This window comes from Apus apus, chromosome 7 (genome assembly GCF_020740795.1).
Source record: "Apus apus isolate bApuApu2 chromosome 7, bApuApu2.pri.cur, whole genome shotgun sequence".
Taxonomy (NCBI): Eukaryota; Metazoa; Chordata; class Aves; order Apodiformes; family Apodidae; genus Apus; species Apus apus.
This window is the reverse complement of record NC_067288.1, coordinates 20,680,291-20,695,304: the sequence shown is the minus strand read 5'-3', so window position 1 is coordinate 20,695,304 and position 15,014 is coordinate 20,680,291. Positions and strand designations below refer to the sequence as shown.

The window sequence follows — 15,014 nt, the reverse complement described above, 5'->3', positions numbered from 1 at the left end:
CCCGGATTCGAACGGCCAGCGGCTCCTCCAGCCCCGGGCGCGGGCCGGGCACCCCGCCGCCTGCCCCGGTCTCGCGGGGCTCCGCTCCCCTCTCCCCACCGGGGCCCGCCGAGCCCCGCTCGCTGCAGTCGGCCCTGCCCGATCCCTCCCGCCCCCTCCGCCCCTCCTCACCCGGCCGCCGCCGGCCCTGGGCGCTCGGCCGCCGGCTGCGGGCCCCCGTGGCGGGGCTGCGGGCGCCGCCATGCCGGGCGCGGCGCAGCGGGACCGGCCGCCGCCGCCGGGGCGCTGAGGGGCTCGGGGCCGCCAATGGGGCGCCGGGGCGGGCCCAGCACCGCCAACCCGCCCGCATAGCGGCCGCCGCCGGCCAATGGGGCGGTGCGGGGGGCTGCGCCCGCAGCCAATGGCGGGGGTCGCCGCCGGCGGGGCGCTGCGGCACGGCGGAGGCGCGCGTGCGCCGAGCCCCCCGCTCCCTCCCCAGCGCGGCTGCTGCGGCCGCTGCGCTCGTCGCCGCGCTGCTCCGCTTGCCCTCCTGCATCAGTGCACCGCTCTGATCCGCCCTGCCCCCTCCCCTTCACGGCATCGCTGCCCTCTTCCATCACTGCACGGCACACACCACACCACACCCCCCCCATTCCAGCGGCTGCAGGACACCGTTCCATGCTTCCCTGTCACTGCCTGGCATTGCCCCTTCGCATCGTAGCAGCACTTCCCGTCACTCGTTGGCACCTCCAAACTCCTGTGATCGCTTTAGGCAGTCCACTGCGGTGTCACCTCCTCCAGGCATGGCCCTGCAGGGCCCCCTGGCACTGCACCGCCTCTCAGGACCTACACGGTTTCACTGCTCCAACTGCAGCACCGCACTGCACAGCACTGCACCTTCTTTGCACTGAGACACCTCCAAATCTTGCAGTCACTTCAGCCACGACATTGTGCCAACAACAGACCTCCCTCTTATCCAGCTGCTGTGAGTGCATGGCCTGGCCACCAGCCACTGCATCTCTCTTTAGTTACTGCACTACCCGACCTCCAAGCACCACCTGGAACAGACTCCAACACCTGCACTTCTTGGCCCAGCCTAGCCTACAGCCACCATACAGAGCAGCCTAACCCTGCCTTGCATCCAGCCACTGCACCCAGCCACGCCACACAGTTCAGTGTTGCACCCAGTCACTGTCTCACACCGTCCTCCAACTTCTGCAGATCCTCATACCACTACCTACACAACAAGGTATTGCCCACTGCTGCGTATCACCTCCCTGGGCTTCCCAGTGCTGCACAGCCTCCACCACGGGACCATACCTGGCTGCAAGGATCATATCAGCTGCCCCTCTACACCACAGTGCAGCTCACACTGCACCACCAGTGCCACTTCCACACAGTGCCCGTTCTCCACCTTCTCACTGCACCGCTGGCCTTTGAGCACTGCAGCTATGAGGCCAGCCCATGCCTCACCTTTCCCACAGCATTGAGCTCCTTGCTGCTCACTCCACAGTCTTGCTGGGTACACCTGATGCTTGTTAGACACAGGGCAAGTGAGAAACACAAGCGTAAGGCAGCACAGGGAGACAGAGGAAATGATAAACAGCAAAATTGCTAGGCTCAGGGGGTAAAACCATCTGAAAAGAGATACCATACAGAATAAACCTGTATCTTCTGGACAATAAAAAAAGCCCAGATACCTATTTCCACCCTCAGTGAGTCACTAATAACACAAGGCAAACAAACAGCCACGTCAGTTTAAGGGAAACTAAGTAGGATCATGTTCAGTGTGGTGGCAGCTCCAACTGCAGGTGAGCCCAGGTGCTGATGCCGACTGGCAGACACTGCCTGGGACAGCGCAGGGCTGGCTGGGCACTACCTGAGCCTGCTCCCCGGCACTCAGCGAGAGGCAGGGCCCACACAGGTCACAGGGAGAGCTTGCAGGAGCTCCTGCAGCCCCACTTTCACAGCCAAGAAACCCCACTTTGTCTTCAACGTGGGTACAGTCAGTATGAGCTGGCTGTGTGTGCTGCACCCGTGCAGCCAGGTTCACACCCACCATGCTCCTCTGTGGAGACATGTGCCCCATTGGCATCCAGTTGGGATTTTTTTTATTCTAACAACAACTTAAAGACAGAGTGCAGCAGCCAAACAGACTCGTGCCAACACCCAGGTATCACTAGCACCAATAGCCCCACGAGCTGCTGAATGGAGAGGGACCACGACCACATCCACAAAGCCTTGTCCATCTGCAGCTCTGCCCCCTCCAGCCCCCTCTCCCCCGGCCGCCTTCACCGACCCCCAGCTCCCTGGGGCTGACCCACTGGGGACAATAGTTGCTCTCACCCGGCTGGGGCAGCTCCCTTCCCTCTGGCTTCACAGCAAGGCAGTGGCCTGGGCTGGTCTGGACAGCCTCCTCCGCCAGCCCCCGACCAACCTCCGGGCTCATTTCCTCTAACCCCACCGACTCCTGCGCTGCGTCGCGTCTGGCTGGAGCCCGGCTTTACTTTACAAACGCTTGCTTTATGCCAGCTCCTCACTTCGCCTCTTCATCCCTCTGGCTGCGTAACCAGGTCTCATTTCCGTGCCTCGACGCCGCAGCGACACGGAGCTGCCTGCAATGCCTGCCCTCACCACACCTGCTCTCACCACCCTCAAACCTCACCTAAACCGCCCCATCTCTGCTGCTTGTCTGCTCAGAGTTTAAATCCCGCGCTCCACAGGCACTGCAGGTGATCTGATTTTGATGATGAGATAAGCGGAGACCCACAGCCTGAAGTCAGATAACGACAAGGCTGGGGCTTGCTCCTGAGCCCGTGTTTGTCACTTGGGAAACTCTATCCCCCATTATCAGGTGTCAGTGTGCTGGAAGGAGCAGAGGATGAAGTAACACTCTTGTCAGGCTGGAAAAAACTCGGGAGGCAAGTACTGTGCATCTGTGGAAATCAGGTACCAGCACCCAGCAGCTGTCTAACGGCCAGGAGATGAATTAAGGTGATGATTAGTGGAGTGATTTGGTTGGAGTAGCAGGGCTTTAGTCTGAACGTGTTCCTACTTAGCTTACACGTTTCATTCACAGGCAGATGTCAAGCTGGATGTTGCTAGGAGATCGACAGCAGGGGAATAATTAAGTCTGATTAAGACCTATCATATTGCCATGCTGCTTTCCAGAATGCTCTGCAGCTTTTTAAAGCCAAACTGACCAAATGAAACAGCAAGAGATGCAGACCATCCTGGTTGAAAAAACCCGCTTGCTTTTGACCCACTAAGCCTCGGGGCAGTGTCCTTGGTTGCCCGTGTGTCTGCAGAACATTTCCCACAGCAGCACTGGCCACAGGCTGGATAAAGACTCTGGCAGAGGGCACAGCTAGTGGCTGCTTTAGCAGGTAACTCAGAACAGTTGGGACAGTCAATGCCCAGAGCAGGTTATGAGGGGTCCTGCACCCCATGTCTCTGCGCTTGGGGCACTCACATTGGACAAGGCATAACCTGGTGCCTATAGCACATGCAGGTCAAAATGGTGCAAGAGGCCAGGTACCTGTTCAGCTGCTCATGTCCCCAGAAGGGCTTGGGCAAAACACCTTCCTTGCCTTCCTTTGGCAGGAGCCTGCCTGGGGCATGCCGAAACTGTTCTGCAAACACACCTCATGCGTGGTGCTGAGCACCACAGGGCATTCCTGCCTGTTTGCTTTTTTCTTTCATGGTGACTGAGTTTCCCATTATATGGGGTGACAATTAAAGGTAAATAACAGCTACAGGATCTTTTCTCACCAATAAACAAAGTTATGTTGTAACTATCTGCGTCAGTTGCCAAACACACACACATCAGCCTCTGGGTTCCCTCTGTAGTGAGACTGCTAATCTCATTTTGACTCTCTGCCCTATAAAAATTCTCATTCTAATACTCACACTGTAATCCTTCCCCTCAAATTACATGTCATCAAATCAAACCTGATGCTAATTAATGCAGTATTTTATTATTAATTAAATAGCACTAAATACCACAGCAAAGATCTCTTTCCAGTAAATTCTAGATAGAGATTACCTCTGCTGATGCACACACTTGGGGAATGCAATCTGAGCTGTAACACACTCATATTTTATCTTTATCTCTCTGGCCAAACTTGTTTCATCTCATGCACTCATTATACTTATTATATATACTCATTATACTATCTTAAACACAGGCTCTGAGCATAAACAGTCTGTGGACGGCACTTTGCATTTCTGGTGCTCTGGCTACTCCAAGAACAGAAAACCTGAACGGCATTATCAGCAGCCCCACACAAAAAAAGCTAAAACAAGCTGAACTTGGCCAAAGAATTCTGCCCCCCTCCAGTTGTTTTCAACAGCAAAGAGCCACACTTACCACTACAGGTGCAGGTAAACAGCTGGAGCCTGCCCAAATGGCTCACTGAGTCTGCTGCCTGACCGGACCACGTTTCCCAGGGTCTTCCTCAGCTGAAATGATCTGATGGTCCTGCCTGACACACGCTGTAGGGTGTGAGCAGCCGGCCAGGATGCCGCTCAGCAGCTCATCTCCTTGCATTAATTCCAATATGCTATGTTTGGTTCATGCATATTTTCCAAGAAAGGAGGTAGGCTTGATTTGAAGACAAGCGTTGGAGACTCCCACCCTTCTGGGTCTGTTTCAGGAGTCCCTCACCCTCACGTTCAGAAGAGCATCCCTCATCCCTGTGTCTGGCTTCAGCTTGCAGACATACCATTTTGTTCTGTCTTCTGCTTGATTAAAGAGCCTTTCAGAGCCTGGCATTTTCTCTTTGTGACACTACACATATGCTGCAAGCAAACCCCCTCTCATCCATCTTTCTGATAAGCTAAATATACCGAGTTGCTTAATTCTCTTACTGCCAGGCTTTTCCTCCCACCTTCAAGCCACTTTTTTGCATTTCTGCTCTACACAGCCTCTCTGATTTTCCTGAATCCTTTTCAAGATGAAGAATCCCACAATAAGCTTCCCCAGTGCTTTTACACAGGGTTTAAATCTGTATTTTCCTATTCTGCATCTCAAAGGGCTGTGTTGGTCCTTGCTGTCATAGCGTCAGGCTAAGCATCCAGGCAGGATTTTCCCAAATCTTTTCCAGACCTGCCGCTGACAGGTTAGAGCCACCTGGGCTGGCCAGCCTTTGTCTCAGCTGCACATTCAGGACCCTGATGAATGGAGTTGTGTGGCAGGAAACATTACTCCCACACACCTCCATCGCCTGCTCCCTGTCCTGGGATCTTGGGTTGTGGCTGCCTCTCCAGCAGCATCCCAGAGCAGTTTGCAAAGGTGGGCTTTCAGCCACAGCAAGCACAACACAGGCACCTGCATGTACTTGGAGGGGCTGAGAGGCCATCTGCAGACAGCCAGGTGGGAATTACCTCCAGCCAGGTTGTTGTTTCACCTGGTCAGCCAGTGTCTGCTATTCCTAGCATGTTGCTGCAGGTGCATGTGGTCCTTCTGGCTCTTCACACAGACCCCACCACAGGTGAAAGGGGTGCCACTTCTTGGGGACCTTAAGACATTGAGCCTGGTAGGCAGGAGCAAAGTTTGTGGAACCCCAGCGAGCTCTCCAGGAGGAGACATCCCAACTCTCAGTAGGTGACTGTGCTGTGAAATAAAGGAGAGGCAGGACTGAGTGGTGCCTGCCAGCATCCAGGCTGGTTTGGCTCTGATGTTGGGGGAGATACTTTGCAATGTCTCAACATTCTACCCAACCTGCTCTCAGTGATAGCAGTCACTGAGGAATCTGGTGCACTGCCTGGTTACTGGGCTGCACACCCTGAAAACAGCCTCTCAAAAATAATAAACCAGGTGGAGACTCTGTCTTAATTCTGCCCTTTAAAGAAAGCAGCTTAAATAGTCTTTGTATTTGCCATTCAAAGGGTTTTCTTTCTCCCAGCAGTCCCCTCAATAAAGCATACTTGAGACCTGGGCATGAAATGGGAAAACTTCCCCAGCCCACGCATCACATCAGATAACACAGCATGCTTCCTCACCCTGGTGCTGTAGGCACCTGGAAGGAGTCCAGCTCTAACTGTGCCCATGCTGCCTCTTTGGAGCTGAAAGCACACAACCAGGATGCTGCCCTGAGTTTCTGAGATGACTGCTGAAGAAACCTGAATTTCAGAGATGGTTAGATCTGCAATGGCCAGGAACCATGATAGGCTCCTCCCACACCCTCCAGCCAGGGATCGCCCCATCCCCTTTCGTGCCATAAAAATGGGAGGCAGGTCTGGTCCAGCTGCTGCCTCTTCTCAAATGAGAATGGCAGGAGTGACCCCATCTCACATGCTGTCACAGAGAGGAAGGAGTTTGGCACAGCAGCAGCACAAGGAGAGGCCGTGGCTCCCCAAACCAGCCACATTTATGCCACAGGCCTAGGTAATTCACAAGCAACATTCTGATTACATAATCATGGGCTCTCCTAAACACTCAAGTTAATTTTTAACAAATGCACGTCTGGCAGGAGGCCAGTGTAATTCCAAGAGCCAAAGCAATGGGAACAGAAATAGCAAAGGGAACCAGATTGTTGCTGAGGAGGTGAAAGCCCCACTAAAGGGCACCCCGGGGGCTACACTATGCGGCACAGACCTCGCAGGAGAAACTCCTCCTTGGGCAAAAGAAAAGGTCTGGCTGGTGAGAGCATGAGCAGCTATGCAGCACACTTGGCTTTTCCACTTTTCCATCAACAATGATATAGGATTTTAATTAAAAGTATGTATTATAAAGAATTAATAAGGCTCACAAGAGATTAACAACTACGTGCATTAACAGCTACATTTGAGCTCTGTCAGTGAGCCAAATCTTAATGGGGAGACATCCACAACAGGGAGCAAGAGACAGCTTCCCAGTCCAGTGCCATTTAATAGTTTTCAAAATCAATTGTCTAGATGATAAAATGAAAGCTTACATTTGCAGCTGAAAAATACTGAACAGGCTGTTTGCTGCTACAGTGTGAGTGAACGGCCTGATAAAACAATCATAACCCACGGCACAGTAACGGGCTGCAAAGGAAGGTGCGTGGGCACAGAGGGGACAGACTGTACTGCAGGGTAGAGGATCTCCAGGAAAGCAGGAGTGGGGAGGGAGGAATTAAAGAAATTAAGGAGGAAAAAAAAGCCAAAGAAGAGAGCTGTCCCCACATGCAACTGGTGCTATGAGCCTGCATCACAGTGCCTTGGCTCCAAGAGCCGTGAGCCACAGGCACGCGGAGGCGGTTTCCGAGCAAACGCACGGCAGCGCTCGTGCTGCTCTGCAGCTCTGGCAAAGCCATTCTGATGCTCAGTCCAGATCTCCAAACTTCAAAATGGACACAGAAATCCTGAGGAGCAGCAACACCATGGTAAAAAAGGAGCTAAGGCTTGGAAATGCTTTCTATCTGCACAAGATGTGAGGCGTGTGGGCTACTGCTCTCCTGCCCCAGGAGAAGGTGTCCTCGCTGATGTGGGGAGAGGACCACTGCTGCAGGCAGGGTCTGAAGGCATGGAGGTGAAAATGCAAAAGCTTAAGCCTGAAATTAAGGAAATTTCTTTGCAGTACAACTGCTGAAGGCCACAGGAGCAGCCAGCCCCAGTGAGCAGCAGCTTGCAAATAAGATTAGATAGTCCTGAGTTTTAATTTAATTTTTCATTAACTGCGCCTGGAAGAAGAGCTGCCATGTGGTCACGCTTCTTGCTTCACCCTGATCTGTACACAACCCTGGGTTCAGCAGGGTAGGTAGGAAAGCTCCTGATCTCCTGTCCAAACAGCTCCAGGAGCAAAGAGGAAGCCAGGAGTTATTCCTGTGTGCTGAAGAAGGCAGTGGGGAGGGTGCTGAGGGGCTCAGCCTGAGGGCAGTCTTCTTGACCTGCTTTTCCAGCTCATGCACGTTTTTCTAAAACCAGGCATGACTCAGCCTGACCTGGCTCTATGGCATGACACTGCTCTCAAGCACAGGCAAGCTGCCTGCAACAGAGCTCATGTCCAGCCTTTTACCCAGGGAATGCCATATTTCCAGCCTGGGGCTTCACTACTTTGTAAGTCAATTGCACTGCAGCAAGGAAGATTTTGTGCAGCTTTAGCTGTCTCATTGTGGTGATGGAGCCACATGGCCATGGGCTCATCTTTTCAGACTGCTACCTGAACCCCAGCTCATCTCCAGCTGCTCCCAGGGGAGTGAAGCCTCTGAACCCAAGCAACACACCAGCCATCTTCACACAACACAACAACCATCTTTGGTGCTTCTACTGGTCTTTTCCAAATACATCTAAGTGAGATGGTGCCAAAACCCACAGTGTAAGTTCAGCAGCCCACAGCTCTGCTATATCAGTCTCCACTTTAGGTCTACAAACCTCCTCTATTTGCATCTCTCTGATCTCTTCCCCACGTGCCCCAGGGAAGTGGCTGTGAGCCAGTGTCAGTCCTGGGTGAGCCACACTCCCACAGCCGCAGAGTTCTGCCCCATTTGAAATTTCATTATGTCATTTGTCATTATTTCAGACACGAATCCTGGCCATGTACCACCCCCACGACTTTTTTTTTTTTTTTCCAGGCTTGGGCAGAACTGATGGCATGGGTACGAGCACGCTTCTTTGGAATAAGTAACTTCACATTACCTTTGCTGCCTTGTTTCTTGCATGATTTCACATAAAAATCATCGATTTTGCAACCTGAGCTGTGCAGCTTGTGCTGCATGATGGTTGGCCATACTGCTCTGGTAAGCAGTTCCCAAGGCCTGTCTTATCTTCAGAGCTGTAAGCAGCAGCTCGTGTGAGTGAGTGCCCTTTCTTGAAACTCTCTGTGATGCACTGAGCGACATCAAAACCTTGCAGGGTGCAGGTGAATGTGCTCAGTGAGGATGCTCTTTGCAGCATCCTAACCACCTGCTCACCCAAGACTGGGACAAGCATGATGCTCAGGAAAGGGACCAAGGAGACAGGAAGTAGTAGCAAGGAGAGGCAGGGGGAGGAAAGGAAAAGCACCAGACAGCTCAGTGGCTTTGCACAGATCTTGTTAAGTCTCTGGGAGAGGTGGTGGGGAGGGAGGGAGGAGGTGCTGGAGCTGTTGGAGCACATGCTTCACCTGTGGGTGCGAGAGAGTGGGACTCTGGGCTGGCAGGGGCCCAGCTGAGGGCCCCTCCATGTCCCAGTGCCTGTACCACTCATGGGTGCTGAGACTTACCTGCTCCTTCTTGGAAAAGGGAGGAAGGAAGAAGAGAAACCTCCCACAAGGTGAGCTGTAGGGCAGAGCCAGTGTGGAGGGTGTAGGGGCTGGGCAGGCTGGTTTGCAGCACACAGGTCCACGTGCTGCAGGAAACGGCCAAGGTTTCATGCTCTGCTGCGGGGCACCAGCACGCTGTGTTTTGGAGATTCAGCATTTGTGGCAACCTGTGTATTCTTGCAGCTGCTTTGCATAACGAGGAGTTAGCACAACCAGGGGAAATGCCTCTGGGTGCTCTGTTTGCTGGCAGGACATGGGCAAACTGCAGCCATGAGGAGGCAGCTGCCAGGCAGAGGCAGTGCTGCTGCAGCACAGCAAATCTCTCCAGAGTTCACATAACCCCACGGGGCAGGTACGAGCGAGAACAGGACTAGAGGGACGTTGGATCCTATTATAGCAAGAGGGGTCCTAAACAGTGAGCGTGTAGAGCTGCCAGCCATGGAAAACTCTGGCCCTGTTCCAGTGGGGACACAAGCCAAGCCAGCAGGACCCTCATTTCCCATACACTGCATGTCAGAGGCAGCTGCAGCCCACCCAATCCAGCCATGAGAAGGCAGGGACAGAGCTCAGCCCCTCCAGCAGAGCTTCCTCACCCTGCTCCCCCTAGGAACCAACTTCCCTGTGCCACAGAAGAGGGAGTATGAGCTTTCTGCAGCCATCACCTGAACCACCCTACGCTGGGGAAGGCTGGCACGTCCATGGGGCCAGGCAGAAGCAGCTGTGCCAGGCTAGAGCTTTTCAGGTCTCAGCACCCAGTCGAGTGGGTTTGCACCTGCACCTGGACTGGTCCTTCCAGCGCAGGGAGTGGGGAAGCTGGCCACAGCAAGGTGTTGGTACTAATGACATCCTCCCTGACAGACTGGTTTCTGGTGGATGTGGTAGATCAGCACCACTGATTTGCACAGCCACCTGGACACGTTCTGTGTTCAGAGTCCAGCACCTATAACCCATCTAGGTTTGACATGAAAGCCCCAAGATGAAGCTGGGCAGAGCTACCTGCCCCAGCCCAGCTCCCCTCCAACACAACCATGGACCCTGGCACTGCTGGGATTGTTGGGCTCTTTGTCCCTCTGCCAGCACCAAGGACACAGCCACAGCTTGGCACCGTCACCTCCCAGCAGCAATGCATCACTGCATGTGCCCAGAGCATCAGACATCCACTTCATGCCACGCATAGCCAGCAGTGCTGGGGGACCAGCTGTAGACAAAGCCAGCCAAGGGGTTTAGCCTCCTGCTCCAGCCCTCCAGCATCTCCCCTGGAGTTACCTCTGACTTGCCACTCTTCCCTCTCCACCAGCTGCATCCAGGCCCCTGACCAAAAGTGGAATTTTTGATCCCTTCCTCCATAACACCTTCCTGGGCTTTGGGCCCCAGAAGAAACTCTCCTCAGCTGAAGGGACTCCTCTCTTCTGCCACAACAAGTGATCACATGCAAGTATGAACCTGCCCACCCTCCATGCTTCAGTCCCACAGCATCATCTGCTCAGATACCTCCCTCCTGTTCCTTGACAAGCTGGAACACCCACAAACACAAGAGCTGGTGAGATCTGGAGGATCCATTCACCTGGTCTCTCAAGAATGGTGAAGCTGTGTGAATCCAGATGAAGAAGGAAGGGGGTATCCTGCACCAGCAGCTGCTCCCAGCAAGCCCACAGCCACAGCACACAGACAGTGCTGCCTTTCCTTGGAGGATGGTTGAGGCTCCAGCCCCTGAGCAGCCTTGCTGGAGGCCCACACTCCTCCCATCGCATCAGGCAGCTGTGAGAGGTATCTCATGGTCCGGATGCAGAGCCAGCCTGTCATTTCTCCCTCACCAACACAGCCAGGCCTAAAAATATCCCAGGAGTGGGCTGATGGCAGTTGTGCTATAGTCTCGATTATGCAGATGGAAATGGCTGGTTCCTGTCACAGAGCCCAGGGCAGCACCAGCTCTGCTGCCCTGCACCAGCACAGGATTTTGGAATCCTGTGCTGTGCCATGGTAATCTCTGTAGCAGAGGCATGCCAGGGCCAGTGCTTGGTGCAGAGGGTCCTGGCCAGGTGGAGCATCATGGCTGAGGCTGTTCCGGCCAGGGGAGACAAGCAGCTCCACAAGAATTATCCCTCTTGGGTGCACAGCAGCAAGCAGGGCAGGGAAGAGGGGAACAGGGGGTTTCACAGCCTGCTGCCTCAAACCTCTAACAATGATGAAATGGGCTGCTGCCCAGACAATCTGTGACAAGTCAAAAGTGCACCCAGGCAGCCAAACTTATAGCACTGTGGGTGCAAACACAGCAGGACAGGGAGCTGGGGGGCAAGTCAGCAGAGCAGCAGCAGCAGGGATGCAGGCTCAGCCCATGGGTAAAGCTGGAGAAGCAGAAGAGCTTGGCTGAGTTTGCAGCCCATCTAGGAAAAGGGCTGGCCTTGAGCCCTGTACCATGCAGGCAGAAGGCAAAACTGTCAGCTCCTCCCCTCCCAGCATATCCTAAATCCACAGGGTCTGTCAGCAAGCAGGGCTTCTGACACTGAGCCTCAGGCAGTTGTCCACCCAATAAACCCCCTTGAGCAGGAAAAGGAGCAAAGATGCTGCTGGAGGAGCCAAAAGGGACAGGTCAGCTTTCGTAGGAACAACTTACACTGTAATAGCACAAATCCAGCCCCAAGCAGAAACTCTGGCACCCTCTGGGTTCACTGCCACTGTGCGTGACTGCTGGTCTGCAGGGAGCTCAACAACACCCACGCAGGCCCTCTGCCAGCCCATGAGCAGCTGCAGGGACTGTGGAAGGAGAGGGCTCAGGGCAGCCCTGCCCTCTGCTGTAGAATTTCTCCTGCCAGCACACAGACACTTCTCCAGCTAGCTCCTCTGGCCTCCAGGATACTAGCCCAAGGGCCCATTGAAGTCACCACCACTATCATCACTGTCAGCTAGGTGCTGGGAGACCTCCACATGCACCCAGCCCAGCCACTCCACACCCTCCATCCGGACATTACCTGTTTCTCTGCTGAGAAGGAACTACCAGCTGCTTCAGCCTGCAGCCAACCCACACTGATTTAATCCCAGCCAAACTGGTGTCGCCAGGATGTCACAAGCATCCCGACCCCAAACCTGATGTGCCACTCCCACCCCATGCTACACATCTGTCACAGCCCTAGCCAGCAGGATAGCCCACCCAGCACAGCTGAACCTCTCCTGGGCTGGTGACCCAGGGCCAAGGCCACACTGCCTGGGCACCACCTCCCAGAGGGACACATTCCAGGCAAAGACCTGTCTCACCACTCCCTGAACCGAGACCCTTGGCAGTTCCCTGAGCCAGTGCAGAAACATCCCTGAGGAGCAGAGCCCTTAACTCACCTGCTTCACCTAGGGCTGTGGGACAGGCTGCACTGGGAGAGAGGCGAGACTGAAACACCCCAGAGGCACTGGCAGGGCCCAGCTGTAGCCTGGCATCCATTTGCTGGGGAGAGACTCCCCCAGCAGGTATCAGGCACCTCCCCAGAAAGGCTGCACAAGGGCTCTTCTGTCCAGCAGTTCTGGGAGGAATGACTGAGGTGTCCCAGCTTGCCTGGAGAAGGGGTGGGGATCTGCTATGGGAAGAGAGCTCCCAGTGATCACCCGAGCAGCCTGGCTCTGCACTTCTTGCTGGGAACCATCCACGTGGCCTCAGCCTGGCCAGAGCAGGACTGGAGGCTGCTTGTTTGCAGAGTCCACACAGGTGGGCAAGGAACTGATCTGGGCCCCCCCAGGGCTGACCCCATAAATTGATGGGGTCTGGGGGTCCCCAGCAGGCATAAGGGACCCTAGGCAGCTGCCTGAGTGGTCCAGGGCAGCAGTGCAAAGACCTCAGGGGTCTTTCTTTTCCCTCCTGAGGAAAGAACCCCCAGCATGCTGGTGTCAAAGTGATGCCCCACACAGGCAAGAGCCCAGCTCAGAAAAGGCAGGGCAGTGGGGCAGGAAAGACCTCACTACACTGGGACTCTTCAACTATAACTTCTCTGGACAAGCCCTGGGCTCAGCTGGAGAAGGAGAGGAGGGAGAATTGCTTCCTTGAGCTGGCCCATCAGGTGCTGACGTGCCTGGCTCCTAGCCCAGCAGCTCAGAGCTGTGCAGCTCCCATGAACGCCGTCTTTCTTCTCCCTGCTGCACAGCTCCTGGCAGCCCCTCAGCTGCTCTGCCTGCGGAGGCAGCAGAGCCAAGGTCTGTTTTTCTGTCCCTTTCCCCTTGCCTGGCTCTGCGCAGCACTAAGGGACCAAACTGGGGCCTCACTGTCAAGGATGGTGCTGCAGACCACTGCTCTCACAGGGATTCAACAGGAACCTTCACCTCCAACTGGTGAGAAAGAACAGGATGAAAATGCAAAGATGGCTGAGGGTCCAAGCAGGACACCCTGTGTTGCTTCCCCTTTTGCATGTGAGAAGGGCAGAGTAAGAGCATTAGCTCCCCTGCCAGTCTTTGTGGACACCAGATGTTAAATGGTGTTTGGAAACATCTATCCAGCTGGAAATGAGAGAGCCAGAGAGAGGATCCTTCTCTGGCTGTCAACACAACTGCTCCTTTTATCCTGCCCTGGCTCTGCTGGGCTTGGACAAGCAAAAGCTGTGTCCCTGCTGCAGCTACCCACCACAGGCAACCACAACTCCAACCAAATGGGCTGCTAAGCCCTTCAGTGTAGTTGCTCTATACTACCTTTTTCCTTGCTCCCAGAATGGTTCCCTATCTCCAGCAGCAGCACACTGGCATTGTGCACCATTCCCATCTTTGATAAAACTGGCTGCAAACTAGGATTTCCTCTGTACATGCAACCTGCTGCCCAACAGCACCCATCAACCACACACAAATGCACCATGACCTACACCCAAGACAGTGGCAGACATGGTTTCTTCTCATTTTTTTGTTAACTGCTTGTGGCTATCAGTCATGAAGTTGGAATTAACTCTGGTTGTGAGGACAGGGGTGAAAATAAACCTAAAAGGTGCAGAGATTTAACACAAAATCAAAAGGTGCAGGTGTATTCAAGAGAAGCAGCAGCAGCAAGGTCTGAGGGTCCAAGCATAACAAGTAACATCAACTCACATTTACAATCACCTGATCCCCATGTCTGAAGTTTCTCTGGAGGTGTGTGGGTACAACACATCCCTGACTCTCTAAATTCAGCAAGACTGTTGACTTGATTAATTGTACTTCTTTAAAGTACAATTTGCTTTGGTCTGTGGCATACTTGCATGGAATGTATCACAGTGCAGTCACAGGTACCGTGTGGACAGGAGACTGGCTGGTACAAATTCTTCAGCTGCAAAGACTAACTCAGGATTGTAACTCTACATGGAGGACTTCAGCCTGAGTGAGAAAACATCCCAGCACACCAGCCACCCACTTTGCCTACAGCCAGCAGTGTGGATGATGAGAGCATCCCAGTTCCTGTGGTGCTGGGTCTTGCGGCAGTGTGAGTGACTTACACTGGGTACGCCGGACAGTGACTCAGGCAGGGCCCACTCCCCGAGCTGAGGTGGAAGAGCCCAAACAGCAGGCCTGCTTCATTTCTCTCTTGCATCACTTTTTTTTTTTTTATAAGTGTTCACTGGAACCATTCATAAAAGTGAGAACTTCTCTTCAACACATGATTGCAGGCCAAAGACATCTCTTTTCAGGCTCTCCTACCTTCATTCAGTTGTGTCTAGAAATTAACGCACAACCCATAGCATTTTTTTCCCAGCACCTTCCCACACATTTCCCTCATTTGCTAGGTGCTGTCAGAACAGTTTTGATTTCAGCATTGTCACATTAGTCATGCTGCAGCAAGGAGGCTGTGGCAATGTTTCTTCATGGATCTGTCACGGGACCCTCAAAAGATAGC

General features: G+C 53.9%; 1 protein-coding gene across 5 annotated transcripts in view; it reads right to left on the bottom strand.

Annotated features, from left to right (window-relative positions):
* Positions 1–284, bottom strand: part of ST3GAL3 (ST3 beta-galactoside alpha-2,3-sialyltransferase 3) — a 174,327-nt gene extending 174,043 nt beyond the window's left edge. For all 5 annotated transcript variants that reach the window (XM_051624980.1, XM_051624982.1, XM_051624981.1 and 2 more), the window contains exon 1: positions 172–284. The gene's annotated coding sequence lies outside the window, so the exon portion shown is untranslated. The remainder of the gene's footprint in view (positions 1–171) is intronic.
* Positions 285–15,014: the final 14,730 nt, after the last annotated feature.